The sequence below is a fragment of the Durio zibethinus genome, chromosome 20 (assembly GCF_047325235.1).
Source record: "Durio zibethinus cultivar Kanyao isolate XHJ-2024 chromosome 20, ASM4732523v1, whole genome shotgun sequence".
Classification (NCBI taxonomy): domain Eukaryota; kingdom Viridiplantae; phylum Streptophyta; class Magnoliopsida; order Malvales; family Malvaceae; genus Durio; species Durio zibethinus.
Window position 1 is genome coordinate 14,495,001 of NC_143181.1, and position 10,000 is coordinate 14,505,000.

Genomic DNA, 10,000 nt, shown 5'->3' on the forward strand with positions numbered 1-10,000 from the left:
CTACCACCGACGGTCACCGTGCTGTCGTTGTCAGGGACTCACTTTTGGGCCAACCGGGACCCACGAGATCATGGGAGGCCATCTTCCGCCTGCCCCCTTCCCTCGGAGCTCGGAGGGCGGGGGATCGGAGGGGGGTGATGGTACATGACACCCAGGCAGGCGTGCCCTCGGCCTAATGGCTTGGGGTGCAACTTGCATTCAAAGACTTGATGGTTCATGGGATTCTGCAATTCACACCAAGTTTGCATTTTGCTACGTTCTTCATCGATACGAAAGCTGAGATATCCATTGTTGAGAGTCATTTCTTTTTTTTACGACAAAAGGAGTCACGGTGCCACCCGTGCATGCACCATGAACGGGATAACGACGGCACGCGCGCTTCATTTTCGTTTCGGTTCTTTGGCGCGATTCGCGCTGGGGGTTCATTTCTCGACGACGGGCGAGATGATGCTGATCGTTCCACCCGCCCCGTAGGGTGGACCGTCGCCCCTATACATAGGTGGCTCATGGCAACCTAAGTCCCGATCATGGCCCCATATAAGGTTGGCTCACGACAGTTGGCTTGTGTCGATGGTGCTCGAGGCAACCGCCCGTACCAGGGCCCAGTGTGTGCCGATGGTGTTCGAGGCAACCACCCGCACAAGGGCCCAACGTGTGCCGTTGGTGATCGAGGCGATCGCCCGCACTAGGGCCCAGCATGTGCCGATGGTGTTCGGGGCAACCGCTAGTACCAGGGCCCAGCGTGTGTCGATGGTGATCGAGGTAACCGCCCGCACTGAGGCCCAGTGTGTGCCAATGGTGTTCGACTTAACCGCCCATACCGGGGCCATCTTCTACCGATGGTGGTCCAGGTAAGAGCCCGCACTAAGGGCTGGCTTGTATCGATGGTGCTCGAGGTAACCGCCCACACCAGGGCCCAGCGTGTGCCGAAGGTGTTCGGTGCAACCGCTCGCACTAGGGGCCATCTTCCACTGATGGTGGTCGAGCCAACCGCCCACACTAGGGCCAGCTTATGCCGATGGCGGTCGAGGCAAGTGCCCATACCAAAGGGTAGCCTGTGCCGATGATGGTCGATGCATCTGCCATCACCATGCACCATCATGTGCCATTGATGGTCGAGGCCTTGTTGAAGTTCCATTTTGAGCCACAGTGCACATGCTGGGCTCGAGCATGTGCTGGGGTAGCATTTTTTTTGCCCGGGGTAGCATCACCGGAGCATCGTCGGAGAACCTGACTGGTGGCATTGGGGTTCTAGCGATTGGGGGGCCGAGGGGTGTGCGCACATGATGTGTGATGGGTGCTGGTACTTGGCCCTTATATTGGCCCCCTATCCCTCATCAAACCTCTGAGAACTCACACCCCTTAAAGAGCATTTGAGATTTTACAGGTTTGCTGCCAGTAGCCATTCAATTGTCTGAAATGGGGACACTTTTTTCAAATGGTCACAAAATCTTCTCCACTTCGAGTTTTTAGCTAAATTTTTTTGTGCATGCCAAGAAAAATAGAAGGATCACATCTACTTTGGGGCCAAAACTCCTTCTAATTTGTGCTTAAAAAATCTCAAATCGTAAAAAGTTTCAAAAATCATGAAAAATAAAAAACGAGTCATCTTGCCACGAAACTCACATGAAGGCTTAGGGGACCATTGTATGAATTTACAAGCCATAAAAATGGCATTGGCATGGCAAAAATATGAAGATGTGCCTAAACCCATCTACCACCCGATCGATCCACGGCTTGCGCATCCCGTTTCTCTGGTCGGTGTAGTGCCCGCCTACTCATTTTATGGGTTGACTTAGGTATACGGAGTTCATTCCCAGTCTAAGATCAGACCGGATCGAGGGTTGCGGCAACAGGACCCACAGTGGGATCGACAGCACGCAGAGGGGGACCGAGCCGATCCCTGGCTTGCACATTCTGCCTCTCTGCTTGGTTGAGCCCCCGCATGATCGTTTCGTGGGTTGACTTAGGCATACCGAGTTCATTCCCAATCTAAGCATACGGAGTTCATTCCCAGTCTAAGATTGGACCGAACAAAAGATTGCGATAGCAGGATTGGCAGCGAGATCGACAGCACGCAGGGGCGAATCGGGTCGATCCTCGGCTTACGCATCCTGCCTCTCCAGTCGGCTGAGCGCCCGCACGCTCATTTCGTGGGTTGGCTTAGGCATATGGAGTTCATTCCATGTCTAAGCCCCTGTTGGACCGAGGGTTACGGTAGCTGGACCGACAGCGAGATCAACAGCAGCACGCAAAGGGGGATCGAGTCGATCCCCGGCTTGCACATCCTACCCCTCCGGTCGGCTCAGCGCCCGTACGCTCATTTCATGGGTTGCTTAGGCATGCAACATTCATTCCTGGTCTAAGCCCCAGCCAGACCGAAGGATCGACAGCAAGATCGATAATAGCATGCAGAGAGGGACTAGGCCGATCCCCGACTTGCCCATCCTGGCTCTCTGGCCAGCTGATTGCCCACATGTTCGTTTCGTGGGGTGACTTAGGCATACGTAGTGCATTCCCTGTCTCGACTGACCAAGGACTAGAGGCTATCGACGGTGTTTGCACGTCTGTATCACTGCGAGCCTCCATCAAAGTTTCTTCTGGCTTTGCCCTGCTCAGGCATAGTTCACCATCTTTCGGGTCCCGACGATCATGCTCACACTCGAACCCTTCTCAAAAGATCAAGGTCGGTTGATGGTGCACACGTGAGGGATCCCGCCGATTAGCTTCCTTACGCCTTATGGGTTTCCTGGCCCGTTGACTCGCATGCATGTCAGACTCCTTGGTTCGTGTTTCAAAACGGGCCGAATGGAGAGCCCGTGGGCCAACGCCTAGAGCACGCTAGTGTCGGGGCATGTCGAGATGGTGCGTGCTGTGTTCCACGATCATGACAATGACGTCTTCGCAAGCACATCGAAAGCCTGAGCTTGGGCCACCACCGTGACCCGTGTCAGTCCACGCCCCGAGTCGATCGACGGACCGGCTCTCGCCATTTCGCATCCGATCGGGGTGCATCGTCGGCCCCCATCCATTTCCCTCCCGACAATTTCAAGCACTCTTTGACTCTCTTTTCAAAGTCCTTTTCATCTTTCTCTCGGGGTACTTGTTCGCTATCAGTCTCTCACCCGTATTCAACCTTGGATGAAATTTACTGCCCGATTGGGGCTGCATTTCCAAACAACCCGACTCACAGATAGCGCCTCGTGGTACGACAGGGTCCGAGCACAACGAGGCTCTCACCCTCTCCAATGCCCCTTTTCAGGGGACTTGGGCCCGATCCACCGCTGAAGACGCTTCTTCATACTACAATTCGGACGTCGGGGGTGCTCGATTCTCAAGCTGGGCTCTTCTAGGTTCGCTCGTCGTTACTACGGGAATCCTGGTAAGTTTCTTTTCCTCCACTTATTGATATGCTTAAACTCAGTGGGTGATCCCGCTTGACCTGGGGTCACAACGCGAGCATTGATCGAGCGATACGGGGGGTCGAAAGGGGTCCGAGTGGACAACGAGCGTGCATTACCGGGGATGAGGCACGTCGGGAGCACTGCCACCAACCATCACGAGATCGCGGGAGGCCATCTTCTGCCTGCCCCCTTCCCTCGAAGCCCGGAGGACGGGGGGTCGGAGGGGGGGTAACGATGCATGACACCCAAGCAGGCGTGCCCTCGGCCTAATGGCTTGGGGCACTTACATTCAAAGACTCGATGGTTCACGAGATTCTACAATTCACACCAAGTATCGCATTTCGCTACGTTCTTCATCGATACGAGAGCTGAGATATCCATTACCGAGAGTCATTTCATTGTTTTGTGACAAAAGGAGTCACGGTGCCGCCCGTGCACGTACCGCGAATGGGATGGTGATGGCGTGTGCGCTCCATTTTTGTTTCGGTTCCTTGGCGCGATTCACGTCGGGGTTCGTTGCTCGGTGGCAGGCGAGACGACGCCGATCGTTCCGCCTGCCCCATAGGAGGGACGGAGCGACCGTCGCGCGCGCCGGGGTTCGAAGGGGGTTTGGGGCGCTGGGGCACCCTCGCCCCCTCAGTGTTTCGTTAACGCGTCCGTGGGTCGTCCGTGGAGTGGGATTTTGACAATGATCCTTCCGCAGGTTCACCTAAGTTCGTGTGGAATCCGTGTGGCCTTAGGCTTGGAATCTTCTCCTTTATGCCTAAGTCAGCCTAAAACACAAGCGTACGGGCACTACAATAATGGGAAGGGCTGATTACGCAAGTTAAAGAGAAACAGATAAGAAGGCAAAATTCTGGAAATGCTCTTGTATTCACTAAAACAGAAGTGTTTGATGGTGTACAAATAAGGGTGAAGCAGCCCTCTATTTATAATTAAGGCTCCAGCTATAACTTAATGGCATATCCCTAGACTAAAGGCTAAAATCATGGGATTATACAGATTACAATTAATCAGGATGCTAACTCCTAATTTTCAGGGTCAACCAAATCTGTCAGGATGCTCCTGCTGATCCTGCCTGCTTCTAGAAGCTTCCCTTGCATGTCTAGCACCTTGGGCCCTTCTGAATGTGGTGCGGGCAGCTTGTATGCCAAGCCTTGGTCTCATGGGTTGGCCTGCAAGTTGGGCAGGCGTTTTGAACTCGTTTGCTAGTCTTTGCACATAGATACCCACCAACACGCCTGGTCTACAGGCCTCAACCTCTGGCTCACCTACTGGTCTACCTGATGTGCCTGGCGTGCCCGCCTAGGGCATGACATTCTTCCCCACCTGATTCCGTAACATCCTCGTTGCATCTTTTGCATGGTATTTCCTGATCTGGTCCTTAAACTGCCATAAGTCATCTGCTGGTTCTCAGCCCACCTCACTATCTGAAAGTCCCTTCTCGCGTACCAAGTACTCTTGTCTTGGCTGATAGTTCTTTCGTCTCACCTTTCGATCAGCTATGATGCTGTGAACCTCCTTCTCATATGAGGCCCTTGCTCCCAATGGCACACGCATTGACTCTACCTGTCCTGGATCTCCCTTATCCTCATACAATGGCTTGAGCATGCTCATATGGAACATCGGGTGTAACCTCGATTTGGGTGGCATATCTAGCTTGCAGGCAACCTTGTCTACCCTCTTGACTACTCAGAAAGGTCCCTCATACCTCCGGACTAGGCCTTTGTGCAGCTCCCTGTGGCACACAATGGGATGTAGCTTCACCAACACCAAGTCTCTAACCCGGAACTGCACGTCCCACCTATTTTGGTCTGCCCACTTCTTCGACCTCTTGGCCGCCTTGTGTAGACAAACTCTGGCCAAGTAAGTTTGCTCCTGCCATTCCTTGGCAAACTTGTATGCTGCTGGATTCAGCCCTGTATAACTTGCAGCAATCGAACCGGGTGTTAGTGGTTGTTGCCCTGTCACAACCTTAAATGGGCTCTAGTTCGTTGCCTCACTCCTTTGCAAGTTGTAGGAAAACTGCACAATATCTAGCAGCTTTGGCAGTCTCTTTGTATGGCATTGACATAGTGCTTGAGGTAGACCTCCAATAGTCCATTCACTCATTCTGTTGCCCATCGATCTGTGGATGCATGCTGGTGGAAAAGTTCAAGTCTGACCCCAATAGCTTGAACAACTCAGTCCAAAACCTGCCCGTGAAATGCCTGTCTCGATCACTAACAATGGTCCTCGGCACTCTCCAGTACTTAACCATGTTCTTCAAGAACAATCGAGCTGCCTCCTCAGCTGGGCACTCTTTGGTTGCTGGAATGAAGATTCCATACTTGGAAAACCTATCCATCACTACCATGATGCTTCCAAACCCTTCTGCTTTGGGTAGACTAACTATAAAGTCCAGAGAAACACTCTCCTATGGTCACTCTGGCACTGGCAATAGCTCCAAGAGACTGCCTGGTTTCTTGAGCTCCACCTGGTCCTGTTGGCACACAAGACAAGTCTTCACATAGGCCTCCACATCATCCATCATGTGCAGCCAGTAGTACTGGTCTTCGATCAGCGCCAAGGTACGGCTCACTCCGAGGTGTCCAGCCCACCTTGAATCATGGCATTCTTGCAAAACTTCCTTGCAGAGCTTCCTGTGCTGCGGTACAAATAGTCTACTACCCCTGTGTACAACAAACCATCCTATATCCAAAACCGCCTAGTCTTACCTTGCTGGGCGTACTCCATCAGAGCTTTGGTTGTAGGATCATGTGCAAGTCCCTCCTTGATGCACGGCACTAGTGACCCCTCTGGTTGGCTAATGGCAGTAAGGTTAGCCTTCTTGCTCAGGGCGTCTGCCACTAGGTTCGCCCACCCCAGCTTGTACTCCATCTAAAAGTCAAATTTCGTAAAAAAATCTTGCCATCTCGCCTGCTTGAAGGACAACTTCTTCTGTGTCTGAAAGTAGCTGGTTGCCACATTGTCCATCCTCACCATGAACCTCGACCCCAACAGGTAATGGCACCAAGTGCGCAAGCAGTGCACCACTACAGTTATCTCCTTCTCTTGGACCATGTACTTGCTTTCAGTCTCGTTCAGCTTCCTACTCTCGAACACGATTGAACGTCCCTCCTGCATCAACACGCCCCCTATGGCAAAGTCTGATGCATCCGTATGTACCTCATACGGCTTGGCATGGTTAGGCAAGGCCAAGACTGGTTCTTCAGTCGCCGTCCATTTCAACCTGTCAAAGGCTTCCTGGCACCCTGTACTCCACTCCCATGCTCTCCCTTTCTTGAGCAAGTCAGTCAATGGCGTGGCTATTGCTGAGTGAACTTTGATGAAGCGCCTGTAGTAGTTAACCAGCCTAAGGAACAATCTCAACTTAGTGACCTTGGCTAGTGGTTGCCACTCCAAGATGGCATGTATCTTGCCTTCATCCATGCGTATCCTGCCACATCCCACTATGTGGCCTAGGAACGGGATCTCCTGCTGGGTGAATGAGCACTTCTCCCTTTTGACAAATAGGTTGTGCACCCACAACACCTCGAACACCTGTCTTAAGTGGTCTACATGCTCTCCCAAAGTCTGGCTATAGATCACAATGTCATCCAAATAAACCATAACAAACCGATCAAGGAATGACTAAAGTACCTTGTTCATAAGGGTGCAGAATGTTGTTGAGGCATTCGTGAGTCCGAAAGGCATCACCAAGAACTCATACGAACCATACCAAGTGACATATGCTATCTTTGGCTCATCTCCCTCCGTAATCCTGACTTGGTAGTAGCTCGACCTCAAATCTAGCTTGGTGAACCACCTTGCACTCCCAAGTTGGTCGAACAAGTCTGCAATGAGTGGGATGGGGTACTTATTCTTGATGGTCAGCTTGTTCAAAGCCCGGTAGTCTATGCACAGCCTCAACGACCCATCATGCTTGCGTTGGAATAGAACCAGTGCACCATAGGGTGCCTTCGATGGCCTAATGAAGCCAGCATCAACTAAATCTTTGAGTTGCTTCTTCAACTCCTCCAACTCTGGTAGAGACATTCAGTAAGGGGCTCTGGCTGGTGGCTTGGCCTCGAACACCAGCTCAATCTTGTGGTCCACCTCCCTCTTAGGTGGTAGGTTGCTAGGCAGCTTTGCGGGCATCACATCACTAAAGGTCTTCAGCACCTTTAACACCTCTAAGGGTGACTCGATCTCCTTCTCCCTTGGCTCATCATATTTCAGGGCTGCCAAGAAGGTGTCTTCTTGTCTGCTTACCACCTTGGCAAATTGGATGGCTGACACCACCTGCGACCCAACTCCAGACCCTCTCCTCAATGGCACTAGGCATTGGCACCGTGCATCCAAGATGCAAACACAATCGACAAAAGGCACAAAGAGGGCGTTAATCCAAACAAGGAAATCCAACCCAATCACAAACTCACAGTCGTCGAAGGGTATTACCTCTATGGTTTCCTTGCCTTTCCAGTCTCCAAGCTGCAACTCCACTCCCCATGTTACTCCAATGGCTGAAACCTCCTTGGAGTTCACCATTTTAATGGTACCAATCCTTTTCTGCACCTTTAGTCTGAGTTTTCAGGCTCCATCACCTGAAATAAAAAGATGTGAGGCACCTATGTCCACCAGTGCACTCACCTTCTGACCCACAACCATTAGATCAGCAAACATCAAGCCCTTTGGCTTGCGGCTCCTTTTACTCTGGACGGCATCGAGCACCAACGACCCAAGCTTTGTTACCCCTGACTCTGGCTCCTCATCAGACTCCTTGTCTACAGCAGCCAGCTTGCCCTTTTGCGGGCAATTGCGTGCTATGTGGCTCCCTTCACATAGGTAGCATGCTAGTGGCTCTCGGTCCCCCTTTGCTTTCCACTTGCCTGCTGGTGGCTTCCTCTCGTCATCCTTAGTTAAACGGTCTCGGTCCCCATCCTTGAATTCTCGATCACAGTCCTTCCCCTTGGACTGCTTCTTTCGATCCCTATCGTCCCTGCCCTTACCCTTGGGCTTGGTAGACTCGAACTTGTTCAGAGGCTTGAACTCTATCAAGGCCTCGACAGTAGTCATGGCTTTAGCCAAGTCATGAACTCTTCTCCTTTGTAGCTCATGCTTCACCCACGGCTTCAGCCCATCCATGAAAGTAAAGAGGGCATCTTTCTCACCTAGATCTGAGATCTGTAGCATTAGTTCAGAGAATTTTTGGACATACTCCCTTATGTCCCCTTGCTGGCTAAGCCGACGTAACTTTGCCCGTGCCTCATCATCGGCATACTCCGAGTAAAATTGCTCTCTGAACTCTTTTTGAAACTCTGCCCAGGTTCCAATCTTGGCACTCCCATGCCTGACATCATCACACCTGCGCCTCCACCATAATAAGGCTACATCAGTGAGATACATAGCAACAGTGCTTACCTTTATCGCCTTATCTTGCATGCCCATGGCCTTAAAGTACTGCTCCATACCCTAAAGGTAGTTGTCTACTTCCTTAGCCGCCCTAGACCCCTTGAACTCCTTAGGCTTGGGGAATCCAATCTGGACTTGGACACTCTAGCAAACATGCCATTCCTAATGGCAGTCTTGCAAGTAACGAGCTCACTGGTAAGCTCTTCCATTCGCTGGCGCATGGCCTCCATGCCATCGCACAAGGTTAGCACTTCAACCTTCAAGGCCTTATTCTTCTGGGTGATCACGTCCATGCCTTTGTTGAGAGCAGCTTTCAGCTCACTTTGGATCTCTTCCCCCATGGAGTCTAGCGATGCAATGTGAGTCTTTACTTCTTCAAGCTTCTCCCCCATGTCGTCTATGGTCACCTCCACCTTGGCCAGCCTACCGTCCATGGTAGACCAGATATCTCTAGAATTAGCTTTCTTGCCTCTTCCACGCCCATGCTCCTAGGCCTCTGGTTGTTGGCTAGCAACGTCGCTTTGGGATGCCATCTCCTCAATCATAATCTAACCTGCACAACTCAAACATGTAAAATCGAACTTGCTCTGATACCAATTGTCACGAGCTCTGACCTTAGACTCAGAATCCAAGCGACCTTAGGCTTGGAATCTCCTCTTTTATGCCTAAGTCAGCCTAAAACACAAGCGTGCGGGCACTAGAACAACGGGAAGGGCTGATTATGCAAGTTAAAGAGAAACAGGATAAGAAGGCAGAATTCTAAAAATGCTCTTGTATTCACTGAAATATAAGTGTTTGATGGTGTACAAATGAGGATGGAGCAGCCCTCTATTTATAGTTGAGGCTCCAGCTACAACTTAATGGCATATCCCTAGAATAAAGGCTAAAATCATGGGATTATACAGATTACAATCAATCAGGATGCTAACTCCTGATTTTCAGGGTCAACCAAATCTACCAGGATGCTCCTGCTGATCCTGCCTTCTTCCAAAAGCATCCCATGCGTGTCTAGCACCTTGGGCCCTTCTGGATGTGGTGCGGGCAGCTTGTATGCCAGGCCTTGGTCTCACGGGCTGGCCTGCAATTTGGGCGAGAGTTCTGAACTCGTTTGCTAGGCTTTGCGTGCAGATACCCGCCAGCACGTCTGGTCTGCGGGCCTCAACCTCTGGCTCGCCTGTTGGTCTGCCTGATGTGCCTGGCGC

At 51.6% G+C, this 10,000-nt stretch overlaps 2 non-coding genes across 2 annotated transcripts; both read right to left on the reverse strand.

Moving 5' to 3' along the window:
* Positions 1-145: 145 nt before the first annotated feature.
* Positions 146-300, reverse strand: LOC149513160 (5.8S ribosomal RNA). The gene has a single exon (XR_016330986.1). It is a non-coding gene; the product is annotated as a 5.8S ribosomal RNA (ribosomal RNA).
* A 3,343-nt stretch (positions 301-3,643) lies between these two features.
* On the reverse strand, positions 3,644-3,796 carry LOC149513161 (5.8S ribosomal RNA). Its single transcript, XR_016330980.1, has one exon. It is a non-coding gene; the product is annotated as a 5.8S ribosomal RNA (ribosomal RNA).
* Between the last annotated feature and the right edge of the window lie 6,204 nt (positions 3,797-10,000).